The sequence below is a fragment of the Pavona decussata genome, unplaced genomic scaffold (assembly GCF_977016875.1).
Source record: "Pavona decussata unplaced genomic scaffold, jaPavDecu1.1 SCAFFOLD_300, whole genome shotgun sequence".
NCBI classification, from domain to species: Eukaryota; Metazoa; Cnidaria; class Anthozoa; order Scleractinia; family Agariciidae; genus Pavona; species Pavona decussata.
The window spans coordinates 4,725,316-4,745,418 of record NW_028145697.1 but is presented as its reverse complement, the minus strand read 5'-3'; the positions used below and the strand labels follow the sequence as shown (position 1 = coordinate 4,745,418).

The 20,103-nt window shown below is 41.9% G+C and overlaps 2 pseudogenes across 2 annotated transcripts; one reads left to right on the top strand and one right to left on the bottom strand.

Annotated features, from left to right (window-relative positions):
• Window positions 1-1,794: 1,794 nt before the first annotated feature.
• Window positions 1,795-2,684, top strand: LOC146454758 (uncharacterized; annotated as a pseudogene). The gene is made up of 2 exons (XR_014859250.1): window positions 1,795-2,310; window positions 2,454-2,684. The product of XR_014859250.1 is annotated as an uncharacterized LOC146454758 (transcript).
• A 1,231-nt stretch (window positions 2,685-3,915) lies between these two features.
• On the bottom strand, window positions 3,916-19,701 carry LOC146454757 (uncharacterized; annotated as a pseudogene). The gene is made up of 7 exons (XR_014859249.1): window positions 18,220-19,701; window positions 17,374-17,480; window positions 10,668-10,862; window positions 6,755-6,850; window positions 5,478-6,111; window positions 4,826-5,051; window positions 3,916-4,446 (listed from the first exon to the last, which is right to left on the bottom strand). The product of XR_014859249.1 is annotated as an uncharacterized LOC146454757 (transcript).
• Between the last annotated feature and the right edge of the window lie 402 nt (window positions 19,702-20,103).

Below are 20,103 nucleotides of genomic sequence, written 5' to 3'. Positions count from 1 at the left end.
GGACGATAAGCTCAGGGCAATTTTTCGGTTTCAAATGTTTGGCGAGCAAGCCTTTTAGCTTGTCGCTAGAGAGGGAGATCTCCCAGCATTTCATGGCAATGTTTGCCAAGTTTTGTTGGATGTTAGGTCCAGTAGCCTTGTCCTTATTGAAAACCGCCTAGAGCGTTCTAAGCAAATGTAATTCTTTGGCGGTCTCGGCAACATCGTCTGACTTCTTAGCGCTGTCTGCGTCAGAGATGAGCTTGTAGAGGTCATTGTCGGAAGGTGCACCAATGCTTAGCTCGTCTGTTAAGCGTGCCCTTTTCCCCCCGATTGTGTGATTCGTTTAAATCAGAAAGAGGATCCGGACGCTTTCTTTGTGACGAGCGGTAAGCATTGTGACTTTCCAAGACGCTCCCGCACTCCACAATCTGTTTCAGCAGAGCAGCCATTGAACTCATATTTAACAATTATTCCATGAGCGCGCGTTGGATATGAGATGGTAAATAGCCAACCAGGCGCGAAGTTCCGAGTTGGCTATAACTAATGTCATATCCAACAAGCTCGAATGGAATAATTGTTTTATTAATTCTCCGCGTTTGGATATTGCCGTTGAAGTTTACTGAATTTTTATATTTTAAGGAAAAAATTTCTTTCAAATTAAAACGACCTGATGTTGAGGCAACCTCAGACCAAAGTGCGCAAAACGTAATGATCACATGCCGCGCAGCTCTTTGCAAAAGGGGGGGGAATGAAAAATCGAAAGCGAAGAAAATCGGACACAGTCGGACATCTAAAATTCAAGAAACGTTTAAATGTACGAATTATAACCTTTTTGAGACTAGCATTCAAGTGCTTTTGAAGTTCCAGCTCATAGAGAAGCGTAATAGTTGTGCACATTTGAACAAATGTTTTGCTGTGTGGTGCAGAGCGAAGGAAGGGATCAGCGCAAAGACGGCTTTTTTTATGCTGAACTGAATTCCTCGTGGACGATTTAAAACCGGCTTCAGGCAAGTCCAAGTGTACAAGGTACAACATCACTGAGACAAGCATTCAGTGCAAGCTTTTAAACTTTAAGTTTATGTGATAAGCGTAAGAGCTGTGCACATTTTTGCAAATGTTTTGCTGGGTGGTGCTGAGCGACGGAAACGAACATTATGGCCACCGCTCGTACGGATTTCACAGATGAACTTTTCCTGAAGTCGAAATGCGTAAAAACATAAAGGAAGGCATAAAGCTCTTCCTGAGAAATTTCCGCGATTGGTTTTAACCTCTTACCGCCAGGATTTGCAAGCCATCCTGAAATTTTTTAAGGTAACCGGTTATTATTGTTGTTGTTATGTGATCTAAAAATTGTAAAATCTTGCAATTTTGAAGATTTTAAAGGAAACTTCAGAGATACGTACCATTAAATAGTGTCATACCGAGCTTTGTGGCTTTTATTGTTGTTATATTGAGATGGCATTGTTTGGTATTTCTTTCCTTTTTTTCTACATTTTTCCGAAGAAACTTTCGCTTCCCGCCAAAAACAAATTTAGCTTAGCGACACCTGGGGCAGTCGTTTTCCATATAAGGTCAAACTACGGTATATGAGCTGATAACCGAGATTTAGCGAACGAATCAGAATGCTAGAAATGCAATATCCGAGGCTGAGAATTTAATAATAGAGTTTATCTGGGAGAGCGTATTTCCTATGTCAGGGTGACTAAAATTGCCAGGTTGGCTCTCTGGTGTGCCAGGTTGGCTTGTTGATAAACCAGGCTCAATAAGCAAGGGCGCGTGCTTCTCATGGTACTCCTTAGTGACGTAGGACTGATGACAGATAGAATTGTGTTTCTCCAGTGTAACACAAATAACAGGGCTTCAACAGTGTTACGACTCTTCCTGTGTGCAGTTGAGGAATATGGTCTGCCGTCACGTGTGCGCTCAGACAAAAGGGGAGAAAATGTAATGGTTGCATTATACATGCTCAATCATCCACTTCATGGACCTGATAGAGGGAGCCACATAGCAGGATGCAGTGTGCACAACCAGCGGATGGAAAGGTTGTGGAGGGGTTTGTTCATGGGATGCACCTTTGTTTTCTACAACCTGTTTTATCACATGGAGAGTTGTGGTATCCTTGAACCTGCAAACGAGCTTCACTTGTTCGCTTTGCATTACGTGTTCGTACCCAGAATCAACAGAAATTTCCAAATGTTTCAAGAAGCATACAATAGAGCTACTTTAAGCACAGAAAGAGGATGCTCTCCAACACAGCTTTGGATTTGTGGTATGTTGGGTGTGGCACATTCCCAGTGACGAGTAGCACTGGAGTTTAACAACCCAGAGGTAAAGTGGCGTAGTTAAATAGACAGTGGCTAACAAAGATAATACTTTTGCATGTTGGTCCCATCTCCTGACAACCAGACATCATGAGATATGGAGGGGCCTAAAATGATGGGGGCTTATTTCACTGCCCATTTCCTTTTCAGACTGTTGATAAACATTATGGTATAGATTTTGATGGCCCACATCCAGCAGAAGAACACAATGGCCCTAGCAGTGAAGCTTCCTCTGTGGAGGTGCCACAGACAGCAATGCCCATGATACACAGGGGCGTAGCGTGGGATTTTGAAGATGTACGCAAGAGAATAAATTTTGCGAAAGGCGCTTACAACCAGGGGGGTCTGGGGGCATGCTCCCCAGAAAATTTTGAAATTTAGGGTCTCAGAAATGCCATCGCCAGGTTTTTCTTCGGGGCATTTTCAATAAGTAATGCGGCAAAAATGCAGTAGAAAGTTGTTTATTTTTACCATTTCCCTGGGGATTTCTGTGAGCTACAGTGTCCCGAAAAGAAAAAAAATACAAAAACAATGAAGACAGGCCACAAGCAAAGGGCGAAGCGTCGACCCTTACGACTGGCAAACTCCATTACCAACCTGTCAATATCCACGTTCTTATGTTTATGTATATGAAGGATTGCTAGGGAGCTTAGTCTTTCGTCCGTCATCGTACTTCGCAGAGGAGATTTTAGTCTCTTCATGCTACAGAAGCTACGTGCGCAGGGGTGCATGTAGACACAGAATAAGTTAAAAATGTTACGAAAGCAGTATATACACCGAGATAACATTGGCAGTTTGCGTGGTCAAGAGTCTCGACCAAAGTCTGCGGCGTCGCATTCGGATCCATGCCACTCCATTTGTGCTTCCATCTTGTAAGGTGTTTTTCCTATTTTTGCTTACCACTCAAATGCATTTTGCCATTATTAGTGGCCAGCGCTGAATTATTAATGCTTGGATAATGGGAATTCTAATAAAAAACGCCAGTATAATGCTAAAATATGAAATTATTACCCAGCAAATTGAATGAGAATTTTTTTTATCAGCTGTACGCACGGGCGTACGTGCTTATATGGACGCTACGCCCCTGATACAGGGGACGTACCAACAGTTGAGCAGAACCATAAATCCTCTACGAGATTCCGAATTCTATGGTGTTGACATTTATGCAAATATATTGCAGATTATCAGTTAATCATTAATAAGATGTTCGGCAATTTTTTTTTGAAGTTCCAAACCTAGCAGTGTAATGCCTGCAGTAGGGCCTGACCTGTTACCAATAAATACCAACTGATGTTAGGGACCATTGAAGAAGTAGATGGTGGTTTGAGGGGTGGGGTGGGGGGTTGGTTGCCGAAACAGAATGGGGGTGGGCCACCGTGTTCAGCCTGTCCGATGAGGTAGGTCATGCTATATATTTCAAGCCTTGGATACTGTCTTCATGAAATCTCTCCCCGCCCCATGTGTGTGGGGAGGGGTGGTGGGAGTCATGTAATTTTCAGCTCACAACAGGGGCAGCAGATCTTATGACCATGATCTTATGCCCATGCCCATGGGGGTTGGTCACACGTTTTTTGGGACTGCCCTTCCCCCCCCCCCCCCCCCTGTACTAATCAACCGGTCCCTAACGTAACAATGACATCTATATCACTGTATTACTTTTATTTCACATATTGCTTCAAGGCCTTTATGACACCACAGAATACACAAGTCACATTGAAGTTCCCAGGAATTGTACAACCCATTTGTAACTGAAAATACACTTACAGTAATTAGAAATGTTGATAAGAACATCTCAACTGAAATTAAGCACAGTCCTAGCTAGGATCTATAATGCACTCCTATTAGAAAATATTTAATAAAATACATTTGCAGTATTTCAAAAGTTGAAAATTCAATGCAATTAGCTATTGGTTTGTAACCTATAACAATATGAATATAAATAAATGGGGAAACAACTCCAAAGGCCTCATACAAATTAAATGGAACCATAAGCATTGGAACCATAAGATAATTGTTGTAGGCTTCTTAAAAATTGGAAATCTTCAAAACAGCCATGCACGTTGGGCACCTTTAACACATAGCTGCAACTTTCTGCAAAGAATGTTGTGTTACTATTCTTGGAAAATTCAACTTCCACTTCCTTCTAAGGCCAAGTGGAGAGATTTATCTAAAGACGTAGTGTAACGAAAAAACTTTTCCAGTCCAGCACTTCCTTGTTCTAAAAAAAATAAAGAAATAAGAAAAAGTAAACCTGATACAACTGCTAGTTACTGGTGAGAGATGAAATGTACTGCGACGTGTTGTACCACTAACTCATTAAATCAGTACAGATATTCAACTCCACCCCCACTGCCTAGGCAGCATTTAAATGGCAGTTTACACCTCCCTCTCCCCCTACCCTTCCCGTCCCAAAAAAGACATTTTTCTAATGAGCAGTGTTTTTGCGTGAAGGGTTACACAATTTTACAAATGAGTGCAGCTATGAGGGAAATATTGACATTAAAGTTCTTTTTATTACATACACAACACAAAGTAGCTAGCCTCCTACACATACGTTTTGTGGGCATGTCACACATTTCACCCCACCAACGTCTACTGAACAGAGCTGCCATTTCATTTAAACAAAGCTGTTTATGTTGTCCTAAAACGTCAATCATGTCTGCAAATTTAATCCACTTCCTGCCGGGAGCGAAGGTCAGGTACAAAGCAAAATGCTGTTGAAAAACTTCACCACAGGTATTTTCTTGGCTAAATTGCCTGTTTAAAAATGTAAAACTTTGAAGGCTTGGTAAATAAAGTCCTTCCTGGTGATTTGGAGATCACGAGAAGCTGGATTGACTGCATTGTTTCTTCACCAGTTATACAATACAATACAATACAATACAGTTGCAGCAGCATTCACCTGTGTGTCATGAACATAAGAACAAAGCCAAGTTTCAGCCAAACTGGGAAGTTCTGGTTATCCCCACCTCCACCCTGATTGTCATGTTATTTTGATTTGAGCAATCAGACATAATTAAGATCTTGAACATAAAGGCTCCCTCTCACTTACTTATTGGGGTTGGCATTGCAGATGGTTTAACCGTTTGCACATTGAATTTCAGTTTGAACAAAACTTTACATTACATAATTACAGTGTGAACTCGTGTATTTTAAAATCCCATAGATAAGTGCTATAATAAAAGGTTCAGTCTGTTCATGGCATAGTGCACACCAGTTACCTGTGATATAAGCTCTTTAAGCTCTAAATCAACAATGTCATCAACTAAACAGCAGTCAGGGGTAACGCATCCCGTTGCAATGTAATTGTACACTGCTGGGCTGAGGCAGAGAATGCCAATATCTAAATGTATGATGAGATAGGCCACCATCTTCCTAGCTAGTTGAAACAGCTGCAAGTGGATGCCATCAATGGAATATAAGGGCAGTTTCCTCTCTTCTTTCCCTTCGTAAAGGTTGGCTGCTGAAAATATGGCATCACGCAACAGTGTGCCATATTCTCTCCCTAACCCTCCTGCGTCACCTGCCTCTCCTGCAAACACTATTCTAGGGGTTGCTTTGTAGTCAAATCGGGGATGCTTGCAGACCACGATGCTCTCATTCCAGAATTCATCCCGATATGTATGGATACGCCTTACATGGTCTTCATCTAAATGTAAAGACTGTTTATGACACCGCATTAGCTCAACCAGGGTTGTGAACACCTTAGCCGCTGGTGGTATACTACCATTGTTGAATGGACTTTCTGATAATTCTGAGTCAGAGTCCGATGTACAGCCAAGGCCAATATGGATGGAACTACTGGCACCTGTCACAATTATATGTGCATACTCATGGGTTATGGCGACAGTATATACATATACATCAACTACAAGACACTCATTCAGTAGTGAAATCATACCTACTTATAGTTAAGGAGATGGCCTGAAAACAGGGTGACTACACAGAGCAGGTGTTTATTGTAGGTTAAAAACTGGGCCCAGCATTGCGGTTGGATTAACGTTATTGGGAATTTAGCAAGCGAGAGCATAGAAAGGAATTTCCTGAATTTCTGTTACCCTCCCTTTCACCCAGAGGGATAATTGGGATAACAATCGTTAATAAAAATTATTGTTGAAGAATTCAATGACATGTTTATCCATAAATTTCAAATGTGTGGTTCCACAGGATATTCATACCCACCCCAAGAAGGGTCATTGGATATTTATGCAAGGGGATGGGGAGCCTTGGGGAGAAATTTTTAAAGCAAAGTATGAAGCTACACTGGAATTTCCAGAGGGGTTGGGGTGCAAACCAAAAAATTCTCCTTGGGGGGTAGTATGGATATTTCCTGGAACAATCAGGACTGGCAGTGCCCAAAATACTGTGTAAAATTATGTTCCATTTCACCTAAAAATCATCTAATAGACCTTAAATAAACTAAAAGTACTAATTTACGGATGTAACATTACCGGATATTTCTGGAGCAAAGCACGAATCTGAGAAACTGGTACTTGGTGCATCTGGATCTCTGGATCTGCTAGCAGACTTTGATGGCATATCCTTGTCTGCATAAATAAACGTAAAAACTGAAAGCAACTGAGCTCAGAATTAGAATAAAGACTGTTTCATATCTAATTTTCAACCCCAAGCAAGCTTGCAGCTAGAATGGAGCTAACACCTCCAGGACTCCCACTTTTCAGTTTCTGGCTAAAAGCCTGACCCCAAGTAAACACAAAAATAAGAATTTTGTGTAATGTAAAACAACGAGAGGATATTGGATGGGCTAAAATACTGGGGAGAGTAGTTTTAAGAGTCATTGGCTGAGAAAACCAGGCAAAGGTGAAAGATGGGGGTCGGCCGATTTCCTTCAAACTTTCACCATTTAATGTCTGTCCGAAATGATAATGAATGATGCTATTTAGCAATTCTCCTGCTGTTGCGTTTCGTAGTTTGACCACCCCCCCTGGTTTTGACTCTCACTGACCCTGATGTCACGCAAAATATATGCAGAATTTGAAGGTCAATAAAATATATTTCGCGTCATTTCTGGGGACTCATATCGATTGCTTGAATTGTTTACCGTCTAAAAAATGTTGTTAACGGAAAATATCCCGACTTAACATAAAACTTAATTTTTTATAGAATTTTGCAATTTCCTTGCCATCGCGAAAATGTTTTGGGCCAAATGTGAGGCAATTTCGAAACGGTTTTTCTCAGAGGTGCGGCGTTCCTTTCCGAAAATTTCAAGATATATTTTAAGCCAAACATCTGTTCTCCCAAAATCAGCAAACTCTAACTTGAGCCATTAAAATGCGTTTGCATGAGCCACGCTCGAAGTCAAAGATTACTCGGTATTTTTGCTAATAAAGTTCCACAGCGGGTTTTTCTTTATTTCATCTTCTTCTTCTTGTTTTGTTTTTTATTTTGGGTTTTTGGATAAGCTCGATGAAACTATCTTAACTCTCCGAGGTAGAACTTCCCAGGAAGATTTAGTTGAGTGTCGCTTTGGGCAGGAATAACATCAAATTGGTGTTAGCTCACACTTGATCTGATAAAGCGTGACATGTCACGGTAAATGGCAATTTTGTCAAACGTCATCATAAACAGAACACATTTCCCGCTTCTTTTAACATTTCCATTTTAAACTTGGTAACAGCTTTCCCCTGATACTAGATGAAGTCTTGGAGTCAGTCTGTTGTCGATAATTGTTAACTAAAATAAAAACAGCAACAAATACCTGTGAAACTTGCCACGGCAAGAGAAGCTTGATGACCGAACCTCCGGTATGTTCGTTACATAACAGACAATTGAAAGAACAACTAATCTTTCTTCTGTAATGCGTTGGGTTCCGCCATGGATCTGAAGTGCTCTTTCTGGTCTGTGGATTCGTCTTGCTATTCTGGACACGAGATATTGAATCGCATTTCGTCAGTCCTGGTTTGGGAAGCAAGCGTGGCGCGATGGGTTCAAAGATCTCCGAAGCCGATTTGATTCTCAACAGAGCAGGTAAATTTGATGTCCCTGGAGACGAGAAGAGAGGAATGGCTGTTTGCCCCAGACATCGCAGGAACCTTACAACAGACTGGACCAGCCAAAAACGGACTATGTGTTGCCACCCAAGTCATATTAAAGGGACAACGAAAGCCGGGGTAATACACAAACCAACCCGACGAGTAAATGCCAAGATGCCACAAGGCATTTTTGAGCTGCATAGTTCCCATCGGTTCAGGTTCGTTTTATGTTAACTGACAGACTGCATACAAGACTCATTTAAAAAATATAAACAACATAGTACTTACGGCCATGGGAACCGAACGCGAAGTTTGGCACATTTGTTTTGTTTACATTTGTTCCGCGGAGTCGTATCATAAATGCTGCCTCAAATTAGTCGTATCACAGGGAAACCAATCTTAACCTCCCATGCTAGCTATTATTTTTGGATATAGTTTAAAAACAGCTTTTAGTTGGAATTTGGAATAAAGGCGGAAAACATTCTACCTCATTAAAGTGTTTCTCAAATATATATTCAATATTTCATATTCATCAGAAGAAAATAGTTTTGTTTTATACCAAAAATACATTCCTCGTAAAAAAAAATGACAGCAGGATTGGCATGAGCTTTCTTCTGATGGATATGAAATATTGAATATATATTTGAGAAACACTTTAATGAGGTAGGATGTTTCCCGCCTTTATTCCAAATTCCAACTAAAAGCTGTTTTTAAACTATATCAAAATACAAAAGCTAGCATGGAAGGTTAAGATTGGTTGCCCTGTGATACGACTAATTTGAGGCGGCATTACGACTCCGCGGAACAAATGTGCGAAACTTCGCGTTCGGTTCCCACGGCCGTAAATGCTATGTTGTTTATATTTTTTAAATGACTCTAGTATGCAGTCAGTCAGTTAACATAAAACGAACCTGAACCGATGGGAACAACTGGAACAACAGCGTTATGCAGCTCAAAAATGCCTTGTGACATCGTCCCTTTAGATATGACTTGGATGGCAACACATAGTCCGTTTTCGGCTGGTCCAGTCTTTTGTAAGGTTCTTGCGATGTCTGGGGCAAGCAGTCATTCCTCTCTTCTCATCTTCATGGACATCAAATTTACCTGCTCTGTTGAGAATCAAATCGGCTTCGGAGATCTTTGAACCCGTCGCGCCACGCTTTCTTCCCAAACCAAGACTGACGAGATGCGATTCAATATCTCGTGTACAGGATAGCAAGAGACAAATCCTCAAACCAACACCTTCAGCGCCACAAGGCGAATAAACAGACCAGAAAGAGCACTTCAGATCCATGGCGGAACCCAACGCATTACAGAAGAAAGATTAGTTGTTCTTTCAATTGTCTGTTATGTAACGAACATACCGGAGGTTCGGTCATCAAGCTTCTCTTGCCGTGGCAAGTTTCACAGGTATTTGTTGTTCTTTTTATTTTGGTTACCAATTATCGACAACAGACTGACTCCAAGACTTAATCTAGTATCAAGGAAAAGCTTGCTGTTACCAAGTTTAAATGCAAATAAGCGAGAAATGTGTTCTGTTTATGATGACGTTTGACAAAATTGCCAATTACCGTGACATGTCACGCTTTATCAAATCAACTGTGAGCTAACAACGATTTGATGTTATCCTGCCCAAAGCGTCACTCAACTAAATCTTCCTGGGAAGTTCTACCTCGGAGAGTTAGGATAGTTGCATCGAGCTTATCCAAAAACAAAAAAAAAAGAAGAAGATGAAATAAAGAAAAACCCGCTGTGGAACTTTATCAGCAAAAATACCGAGTAATCTTTGACTTCGAGCGTGGCTCATGCAAACGCATTTCAATGGCTCAAGTTAGAGTTTGCTGATTTTGGGAGAACAGATGTTTGGCTTAAAATATATCTTGAAATTATCGGAAAGGAACGCCGCACCTCTGAGAAAAACCGTTTCGAAATTGCCTCACATTTGGCCCAAAACATTTTCGCGATGGCAAGGAAATTGCAAAATTCTATAAAAAATTAAGTTTTATGTAAAGTCGGGATATTTTCCGTTAACAACGTTTTTTAGACGGTACACAATACAAGCAATCAATATGAGTCCCCAGAAATGACGCGAAATATATTTTATTGACCTTCAAATTCTGCATATATTTTGCGTGACATCAGGGTCAGTGAGAGTCAAAACCAGGGGGGGTGGTCAAACTACGAAACGCAACAGCAGGAGAATTGCTAAATAGCATCATTCATTATCATTTCGGACAGACATTAAATGGTGAAAGTTTGAAGGAAATCGGCCGACCCCCATCTTTCACCTCTGCCTGGTTTTCTCAGACAATGACTCTTAACATGAAAGTTCACAGTATGGGTCCCATGGGCCATATTTGACATGATTTACCTTCCAATAGGTCTTGGGATGCCAAGCCGACCTTCCTGTTGACCTTCCTGACTGCCTCTTTAATAACTTCTTTTGGTTTATCAGAAAATATCTGTGTCAGTGTGGAGACTGATGTTCCATCTTCATCGGCTGTATTACTAGTAGCCTCGAAATCAAGGTCGAGTACCAGTACTTCTCATGGAACTTGGAGATGGGCTAGTTATAAACAAAAATGTGTATTAGGACAGAAGCAATTGGGACACAGGCAGTCTTGCATCATACACGTGTACATGTACCCACGTGTACAAATTACTTATAGAAATTGTAGTTTTATATCAGCTGCCAAATCATATTAGCTGGTCGTAGGTTTTTGCCCAAGGCTAGTAAAAGTACAGTTACACTATGTATAAATAGGGTTTGCCAGGGATTTGTGTTCAATTGCTCAATCGCTTATCTTGCCAGCGCACGCAGCACATCACTGTTTTCCCACCCTTCCTTCCTTCTTCCTATATGCATAATTTTATTTTGTATCAGACAGCCTGTCCATTTTGTGTATAATCTATGTTTCAGTGTTATTTGATTTATTTCCTTGTAAATTGAAAGAATATTTATGTTGTCAAATCAGTTTAAAATTAGTAATACTACGAAAACCACCAATGCGTGGAATGGGACCAAATTTTCGTATCACTGCCCCGCCCACTTTCGTTAACAAATTCCACCAATTCCTGGATACTGGGGGTGGGCGGCAACTTTGCGCGGTTTTTTTTACTAGTAAACACAAACACGAGAGCCGTTGTTGCGATGGCGGAAGCTACCAGTAAACGAGGTAGATGTTATATCAACGGGAGACCTTTTCAACTTGATTTGAGAAGGAAAATAGTAGAAGATATTGTTGAAGATGGCGGTGACTTTGTAACTGGCTTTTCCCCCGGAAATTTCTCAGCCATTGCTGAGAGAAACAGGGTCAAATTCGATACTGTTGGATTCACTAGACCATGTGGTCCTTCACTCGTCCCCAGTCCCTTAACAGACAACACCACATCTCCCTTCCCCACCCAGAGTTGGCCATGCAACATCTTTTCTCCTCCCCTACAGGAGATAAAGCAGTACAATTTGAACAAAAGGGGTAAGTTAAAGAACAACACTGTCAGTGTGCAGGCCTCAAGTATCTTCTTTTCCGGATGAGAACTGAACCTTGGTCAGTTTAGACCAAGAAGGTATGGTGGGGACGGAGTTCAAGAATGGTCCCGAGGAGGGACCAGTCAGTGTCGGTGCGAGAGCGGATCGCCACGCGAGATCCTGGGTGTAGTGGAGAAAGACCGTTGCTATGTTGATCATAGTTGCGTTTCTCTTTACTCTTGTTATGTGAGATTCTTTGCCTTGTGTCGGGAGTTAGAAATTCTTCCTTTGAGTTTGGTAAACGTGGAAGAGAATCACGCAAGGAACGCCTAAGTAACAACTGAGTAGGGCTCCTTCTGCTAGAAGGTAGTGTATTACGGATTGCCAGCATTCCTTTCCAGAACTCGTTATTGAGGGCTCCACATTTCTTGAGCAGCTTTTTCACATTCTTTACAGCTGCCTCAGCCTTACCATTGGACTGGGCATGCGTAGGAGATGAGAGGGTGTGTTGGAAACCCCATTCTTTGGCAAAGTCTTGGAAGGCCTTACAACTGAACTGGGGACCTCCATCCGAGACGTCTTCTACAGGACTACCGAATCGAGAAAATACTTCTTTCAGTTCTTTGATAATGATTGGGGCCTTAGTATTTTTCCTAAAATCACGTACTTCAGTAAAGAATGAGAAATAATCGGTGATGATGAGGTACTCTTTTCCATGAAGAGAATAAAGGTCAAGACCAAGCTTATCCCAAGGTCTTGCTGGCAATGGTGGCTGTTGGAGTGGTTGCTTGCAATTTGCTGGAAGAAGTGACAAACACTGGTGGCAGCGTTTGATCATGTCCTCGATTTTTCAATCAATACCAGGCCAAAAGACGGAATCACGGGCACGGCGTCGAGTTTTGTCAATGCCTTGATGCCCTTCATGTAGGGTCAAGAGGATCTTCTTCTGAAGGGACGATGGGATGACAGTGCAGCCATCCCCAACCAAGCTTATCCCAAGGTCTTGCTGGCAATGGTGGCTGTTGGAGTGGTTGCTTGCAATTTGCTGGAAGAAGTGACAAACACTGGTGGCAGCGTTTGATCATGTCCTCGATTTTTCAATCAATACCAGGCCAAAAGACGGAATCACGGGCACGGCGTCGAGTTTTGTCAATGCCTTGATGCCCTTCATGTAGGGTCAAGAGGATCTTCTTCTGAAGGGACGATGGGATGACAGTGCAGCCATTCATCAAGAGAAAAGAATGATCAGCAAGTGGATTAGTGAGGTAAAGTTGATGGCGAGTGGGCCAGAAGGGTTTAGCCAGATCATCCACTTCTTCTAGGGAGTCGGGCCATCCACAGCAGACATAGTCTGCGACTCGAGAAAGCTGAGGGTCGGTGTGTTGGGCGTTGAAAACTTAATGTAGCTGCAGGACTTCAGTCGACTTATTAGCAAAGAGGGCAGGCACAGCTACTTCTGCATGAGCTTCACACAATTCATCATCCAGTGAGGGCTGGTCTACAGGAAAGCGCGAAAGGGCGTCTGCAGCCAAATGAGCTTTTCCTTTTACTCATTGCGCTGTGAAAGAGTAAGGCAGCATTTTCATCATGAGTCGCTGGAGTCTGGGATTCTCAACGTCTGCGATCCCCATAGAATTCAAGATTGGGATGAGAGGTTGATGGTCAGTGAGCAGGGTGAAGTGGTATAAGCCCTGAAGGTACATGTTGCACTTCTTCATAGCCCAGCAAGCAGCAAGAGCCTCAAGCTCTATCATGGCATAACGGCTTTCAGTAGGAGTCAAGAAACGTGAACCGGCTAATACAGGTCTCCACACATCATCTACCAGCTGAAGGAGAACAATGCCCAGTCCCTTAAGACGAGACGCATCAGTAGCAAGAACAGTTTGTTGATCAACCCCAAAATATGTTAGGGCAGGCGTGGTACTCAGGCGAGATTTTGCTTCAACGAAGACATGGTCGTGTTCAGGCAGCCACTGGAAGACTGCATCCTGTGTGAGAAGAGGGCGAAAGGGGACCATAATTTCAGTAAGTTCCTTGGAGAAATTACCAAGCTGGTTCACCAGACCAAACCATGAGCGAAGATCTGTGAGGTTCCTTGGTCGAGGAAAATCCCTAATTGACTTCAGGAGGTCAGGACTGGTTTGGATTCCTGTTGTTGACAGGCAAAAGCCACCGAAATCCACTTCGGTGACAGCAAGCTGTGACTTTGCTTTCTTGAGGGTGACACCATGCTGACGGCACTGATCGAGGAAGGCATGGCTACGCTTCTTCAGAATGGAGACAGTTGGGGATAGATCAAAATATCGTCAACAATCTTACAAACGCCCTCTAGGCCAGCAACGACCTTGTCCATACGACGGTTGTACCATTCAGAGATGCTGTTGATGCCAAATGCAGCCTTATTGCACACATAGCGACCAAAGGGTGTAATGAAGCAGGTTACAGGGCATGACTCAGGAGCAAGTGGGACTTGCCAGTAACCGTGGCGAGCATCAAATTTGCAGAAGAATGCAAGTTCCTCCTGCAGGATACTTGTAACGGCCTCAAAAGGAGAATTACTCAGATGATACTCACGTTTGATAAAACGGTTTAAACGAGTAAAGTCAATGCAAATTCGGTGTTCACCGGTGTCCTTCTTTGGGCCGATTACGATCGGGTGACACCAAGGACTTGGCTCTTCACACGCTGAGATTACTCCAAGTTGTTCCATCTCATTAAGCTGCTTCTTTAGCTGATTCAGATAAGGGATAAGAATTTTCCGTGCTTTTAGTTGAGTACAGGGTGTGGCATCAGGTTTAAGGTTGATCTTAAAGGGTTCACCTGACATTGCAGGTAGAACAGTCTCATCAAAGACGTCTTTATATTCTTGCAAGAGAGAACAAACAGAAGTCTCATCATCATTGGAAACAACTGGTTGCTCTGAGGAGGCTTGAAGAACATGGACCTGGGAACACACTTTAGTTGCTGAGTGGTGGATCCAATTCAAATTAGAAAATAGCTCATCTTCTGAAAGTGGATGCTCCTGGGTGTGGACTTCCGAGACAGAACAGTCAGGGACAGAGCATTCAGTTGGAGCATGAACAGTGTCAGCATGAGCTGTCTTGACAGTTGAAGAAGAAAACTGCGCTCTTTCCTTCAGAGTAGACAAGGGCCACTGCTCGTCTATGGCTCCCAGAGCTCGGCAAGCAGGGGTGCCAAGTACAACCCCATCTTCACCATGGACGATGTAGAACCACTGGTTAGCTGAGAGAACTGGCTGCTGTGGGGGCCAGGAAATGTTCAGAAGGACACGTGTTTCAACTTCGAGCTTATAGCCACCCGCAGTCTTAACAGGGCCACACTCAAGATTATAGTTCCATTCAGGAGTTTCAAAGTGAGTAATCCAATCATAACCAACACAGTTTATGTTAGCACCAGGATCAATCATGCAACTCTGGATCCAGTTGTTATTTCCAATGAGAAAATCAACGTGGCAGTGACTTCCTACACTGGGAATAGGAGAAACTTTGATAGACCTCACAGATACAGTTGCACTTATCTGAGATTCCCCAAAGGCCGAAATCGACTTGAGGGAGGGATTACTGGATAATTTGGATTGAATCGGACCAGAATCTGGTTTGCTTTCTTCACTGGATCGCCCTGCACTAGGCCTAGAGGTGCTAGGGCACACGAGAGAGTTAGCTCAATGGCCTCTGTTGTGACACACCTGGCAAATAGAATCTTTAGCAGGGTACAATTCCATTCTAAAGGTATGAAATTTCATGCAAAATTTGCATCTTCTAGGAGTTTTGTCCCGAGTTTCACTGTGAGGTGGGCTCTGTTTGTAAGAGGTTTTAGTTCCCTTTCCCTGTTTGTAAGTAGATGCACCTGCTTTGTTTACTTGAGTAGAAAACTGAGTAGCCTGAATTGAGGTAGTCTCATCAACTTGAATATGTTGTACAGCCTTTTCAAGGGTTAGGTCTTGCATACACAAAATACTTTTTCGGAGATCATTAGACCTTATACCAGCTACTAGTCTGGCAAGAAGTACGCGTTCCTTACAAGACATCTTGGTTGCCGTCTTGCAACAATCCTCATACTGGCATTTACTCAAGAGGGACTGCAAATCGGTGTAAAATTCTTAAAAAGATTCATTTGACCCTTGGATTCTATTATGAAACTCATATTCATGAACAAAGACACTTGTGCTCCCACATACCTGGGTCTGGAAAGTTTTAATAATAGGGTTGACATCAGGGAGGGCCAACAGGTTCATTTTTTTTTACAGTATCATCGCTAAGGACATTTGTAGATAGAGCTAGTTGGGTTTCTTGTGAGAATGCAGAGAAACCTGTGATAGTTACTGCAGAGCTCCATCGCTGCTTCCAAATTTGAAATCCGTCGGGAGTAGAAGAAGTGACGTCTAGGTGTGGGACTCGTGCAATTTCAGAAGAAATAAACTGAAGACTTGGACTGTTTGTTGTTGTTCAACTAGCACTGGCCTCATCGGGAGGTTCAGGACTTGGCTTGGGCGGCATATCCTGTACAATGGGAGTAAACTGTGTCAAGGCTGCCCTCGACCCAAGAAAGTATGGCTTCAGTTTTGTCTCGATAGTGAGTAGTAAAGATAAGACCGGTAGCGAGGGTATAAAATGGCCGCCAAAAGGGCCGCTTCGATGAGTTCAAAACAGTGTCCAGAGAGTAAATTCCGTAGGTATTTCCCAAGATGAACAAGGATGGTCACTGCTTAAGTGCGAAACTGCTGAGATTTGTGCCGATTAAGCAGATGGCGAGGCAAAAAGAAGAAATTGGCACGGTATTTATCCTTGCGACTACGCCATGTTGGATTCACTAGACCATGTGGTCCTTCGCTCGTCCCCAATCCCTTAACAGACAACACCACAGATACTGCGTGGAAAATTTGGAAAGAAGTGGTAGAAAAAGGTGGTACAGGAATCACAAAAATGCGTGCAGCTGGCATAAAGCAAATTCAGCAGGATGATATTGACTTGAGATTTCTAAAGACTGATAGAGCTTCAATGACTGTTGGTGAGGTGTATAAGCATACGAATGAGCATTGTAACGTTGCTGCAGGAACATCGAATACAGCTATTCGGCGAGTACCCCGAAACAACATGACCGATGGAAAATGGACCTGTAAAAAGCTAACAAGGCCCGTTTAACCTCCTCTGTACTCATAAAAATCTTTATCCATTTTCCACTTCGACCCGCAATTTTAACGTATCGATGTGTTTTTCTACTAGTACAACAGAAACGGCGCCAAGCAGCGACACTTCAGACAAGCGGCCATGGCGACACTTCAATGGTGGCAAAGTCACGGGGCCCCAGGAATTTATGGAATTTGTTAACGAAAGTGGGCGGGGTGATGATACGAAAATTTGGTCACATTCCACGCATCGGTGGTTTTCGTAGTATTGTAATTAATAAAGGCTGCCTTTGTCCCAAACATTTGCCTGCAGTCATGTTTTGTGGTTTAGGAAACTGAATACATAAAGATGACAACCCAGTCCTCTAACTCTATGATGCTATCTATTATAACACTAGCAAGCTTCAGATATGAACCAGTTGGATATGTTAGTTTAGATGTGACAAATGCAAGCAAACTTACCTATTACACTGGGTCTGGTGCTGCCGAAATGTTGCCATAGCAACATCCACATCACACTCCAGGCATTTCACAGTGAGCACACTGTCACTGTCACCTAGGTCTTTGACCTTAGAACAAAAGCTGTTGTTAGCAAACTAGAGTTGACCTCAGACAACCCAACACACATGCAGTAAATGTAAAAACATGTAAGGCAGGGTTCAACATCTCCACTAGCCCAGCAGCCTGAGGCTGGTGAAAAATTATGGAGCTGGGCTAGTAAATATTGAGTGTTTTCTAGTATAATTATATTGCTAGTCAGAAATTCCATTCAAGCAACCATTGTATTATTTGTTAATTTGGATACCGATCCAAATTAACTATTAATTTGGATACCGAAGATCTTTTGAAATAATATATTCTTGACAAAATCAGCATTATTTTTTACCCTTAAATAATACACAATATAATTAATAGGTAATACGACTACATGCTTGTCCAATTTGGAAAAATTGGATTAAAAAAATTCCTCGGACTGCCAAATTGTACTCGGCCTACGCCTTCGTCCAATTTGGCAGTCCTCGGAATTTTTCTGATCCAATTATTTCCAAATTGGACAGCATTTAGTCCTATTACATATACGAATCAGTAGTTTGCTAGCACGGTGACTAGTGATTCAAGTGAACAGATGTCTGAAGTGGTGTCCTCCAACAATACAGACTATATCATTTTAAAGTAGAATTTCCAAAATTAAATTCAGGGTATTGTGTATTGGTATATATCTCTATTTTGAAGGTTTTTTGTTGTGGGCACTAGGCGGTAGGGGTGGGGGTGTCGAACTTATCTTATTGGTCAGTTGAAACCACGTACCTGCTCACTTACTGCATCTGTCTCCAGGTCCATCTGGAGTGGCCTAATGTAGGCCAGTGCTTGGCCAAGTCCAGCGGCATCCTGGAGAAATGGAACAGAGTATCCTCCAGGAGGAGGAGTGATTAACAGAAGCTTTGAACTTGGTGCACCACTTCTCAGGAACTCAAAGCCTCCACTTTCTTTTGATTTCGGGTAGGTTCCCTCTAACTTTGTTCTTACGTCCATGGCGGATCCTTTGCAAGAGAAAACAACTTTCTGTCTCCCCAGAGCAGCATTTTGTAATGCTAACTAGTAGTTGTTGTGGACGCAAGACAAAAAAAAACATGCGTCCACGTCTCCTTCACCTTGTAGAACATGCGCTCTTTTTTGGCAGGCAGTGGTCTTGAGGAGGAAGATGCCCCGGCGGAGCTCGAGTATGGTGCAAACAGTGAGCGAAAGCTGCTCATTGTGCGCTGCTGGTTTGTCGGGTTAACTGTCATCTCTAAAGTAACAATTTTAAACACGTACTTGGAACAGGTTTTCCTATTGGTTGTAACTAGTCACTTGAAAATATAATGTTTTATACAGAGCTTTATGTCGATCATTTATTGTCTTGAGTTGTCTTTACTACAGTAACGTTTCGACTGAAACGTTAGTTGTGGAAGATCAAACCAATTGTAAAACATCCCCAAGGCAAGTTAAAGGAAACGCCTTCTGTTTTCTTAGTCACTTAGGCTACATTTGTCAAATGGTAGTGTAGACGTTTTTGTCCGAGTTATTTGGTAAGGAAATAATAACTTGGCGTTTTTGGGTAACCAACAGGCATAACTTAACAACGAACTCTCAGTGTGGAAATGTCATTACGCAAAAGAAGTCTTAACTAAAAATTAAGGGAAGCAAATCATGTGCCATTTTCTTTCACAAATAAGTATTAAATAATTAAAAACAATTTTTGTGGAATTTACAGTCGGTAGACTAACAACGCATCGATTAATGCAGATTAAAACCACTTACTTTTCTTCTCGATAAATGAGTCCATGGTTTTGTGGCTGCTCGTTTAAGGGTTCCGGTAATTTAGGGAAGGAGACATAGAAAATATTAGGAAATACAACTGTTGTTGGTAAAAATTTTTCTTGAAGGAAACCTTAAGACAGTGATCGAACTGGTAGGAAGTAGTTTTCGAGATTTAGGTGTTCAGTATGTGGTAAAAAATATCTCATTTCGTTAACCTCGATGCTCTTGCGATGGGAGATCTTGATCGCCATCTTGGGGATGCTGGTCGCTCTGAGTTTTCATCAAACAGCCTGCAAAAACAATGTTATGACTTCTTATGTCACTTTGAAAAATCAGAATCGGAGGTTAAGAAAAATGCAGTAATGGTCAAGTTTGATACGTTGTTAAGAGGTATGAGCCATATTTACAGTTAATATTTACTCTATTCAGACTGGGGGATGGGGCGGAAAGTTCCTGCGCTGACTTTGACCATTTAAAACTTTAAAAGTATTTGACCAATACCACCAAACTTTGTGACTTTTTCAAAAATTTATCCGGAAACATTTTGATGTGACAGATGTCTGTCAGTGACATGTGACGTGTCAATGGCAACTCTATTTTAAGATGCATTTGTAGCCAAATTTTGAATTTCCTGTTTAATCTACCATTTAAATGATTTTTTCAGCTTTCTTGCAGTAACGTTAACAATTAAACATCATTTTAAAACATGTTATTTGTTTTGATTACTTTTGACGTGTGTCACCTCAAAGTTGAAAAATGAAATGATCATTCAACAACTGAATTTACGAGGAATAATAACTCAGTGGTCGACTCTGGATGTGGAAAATTTAATATTATACATACAACATATTTCAATTTAAAGTGCCAATCTAAAAATAATTTTTAGCTATA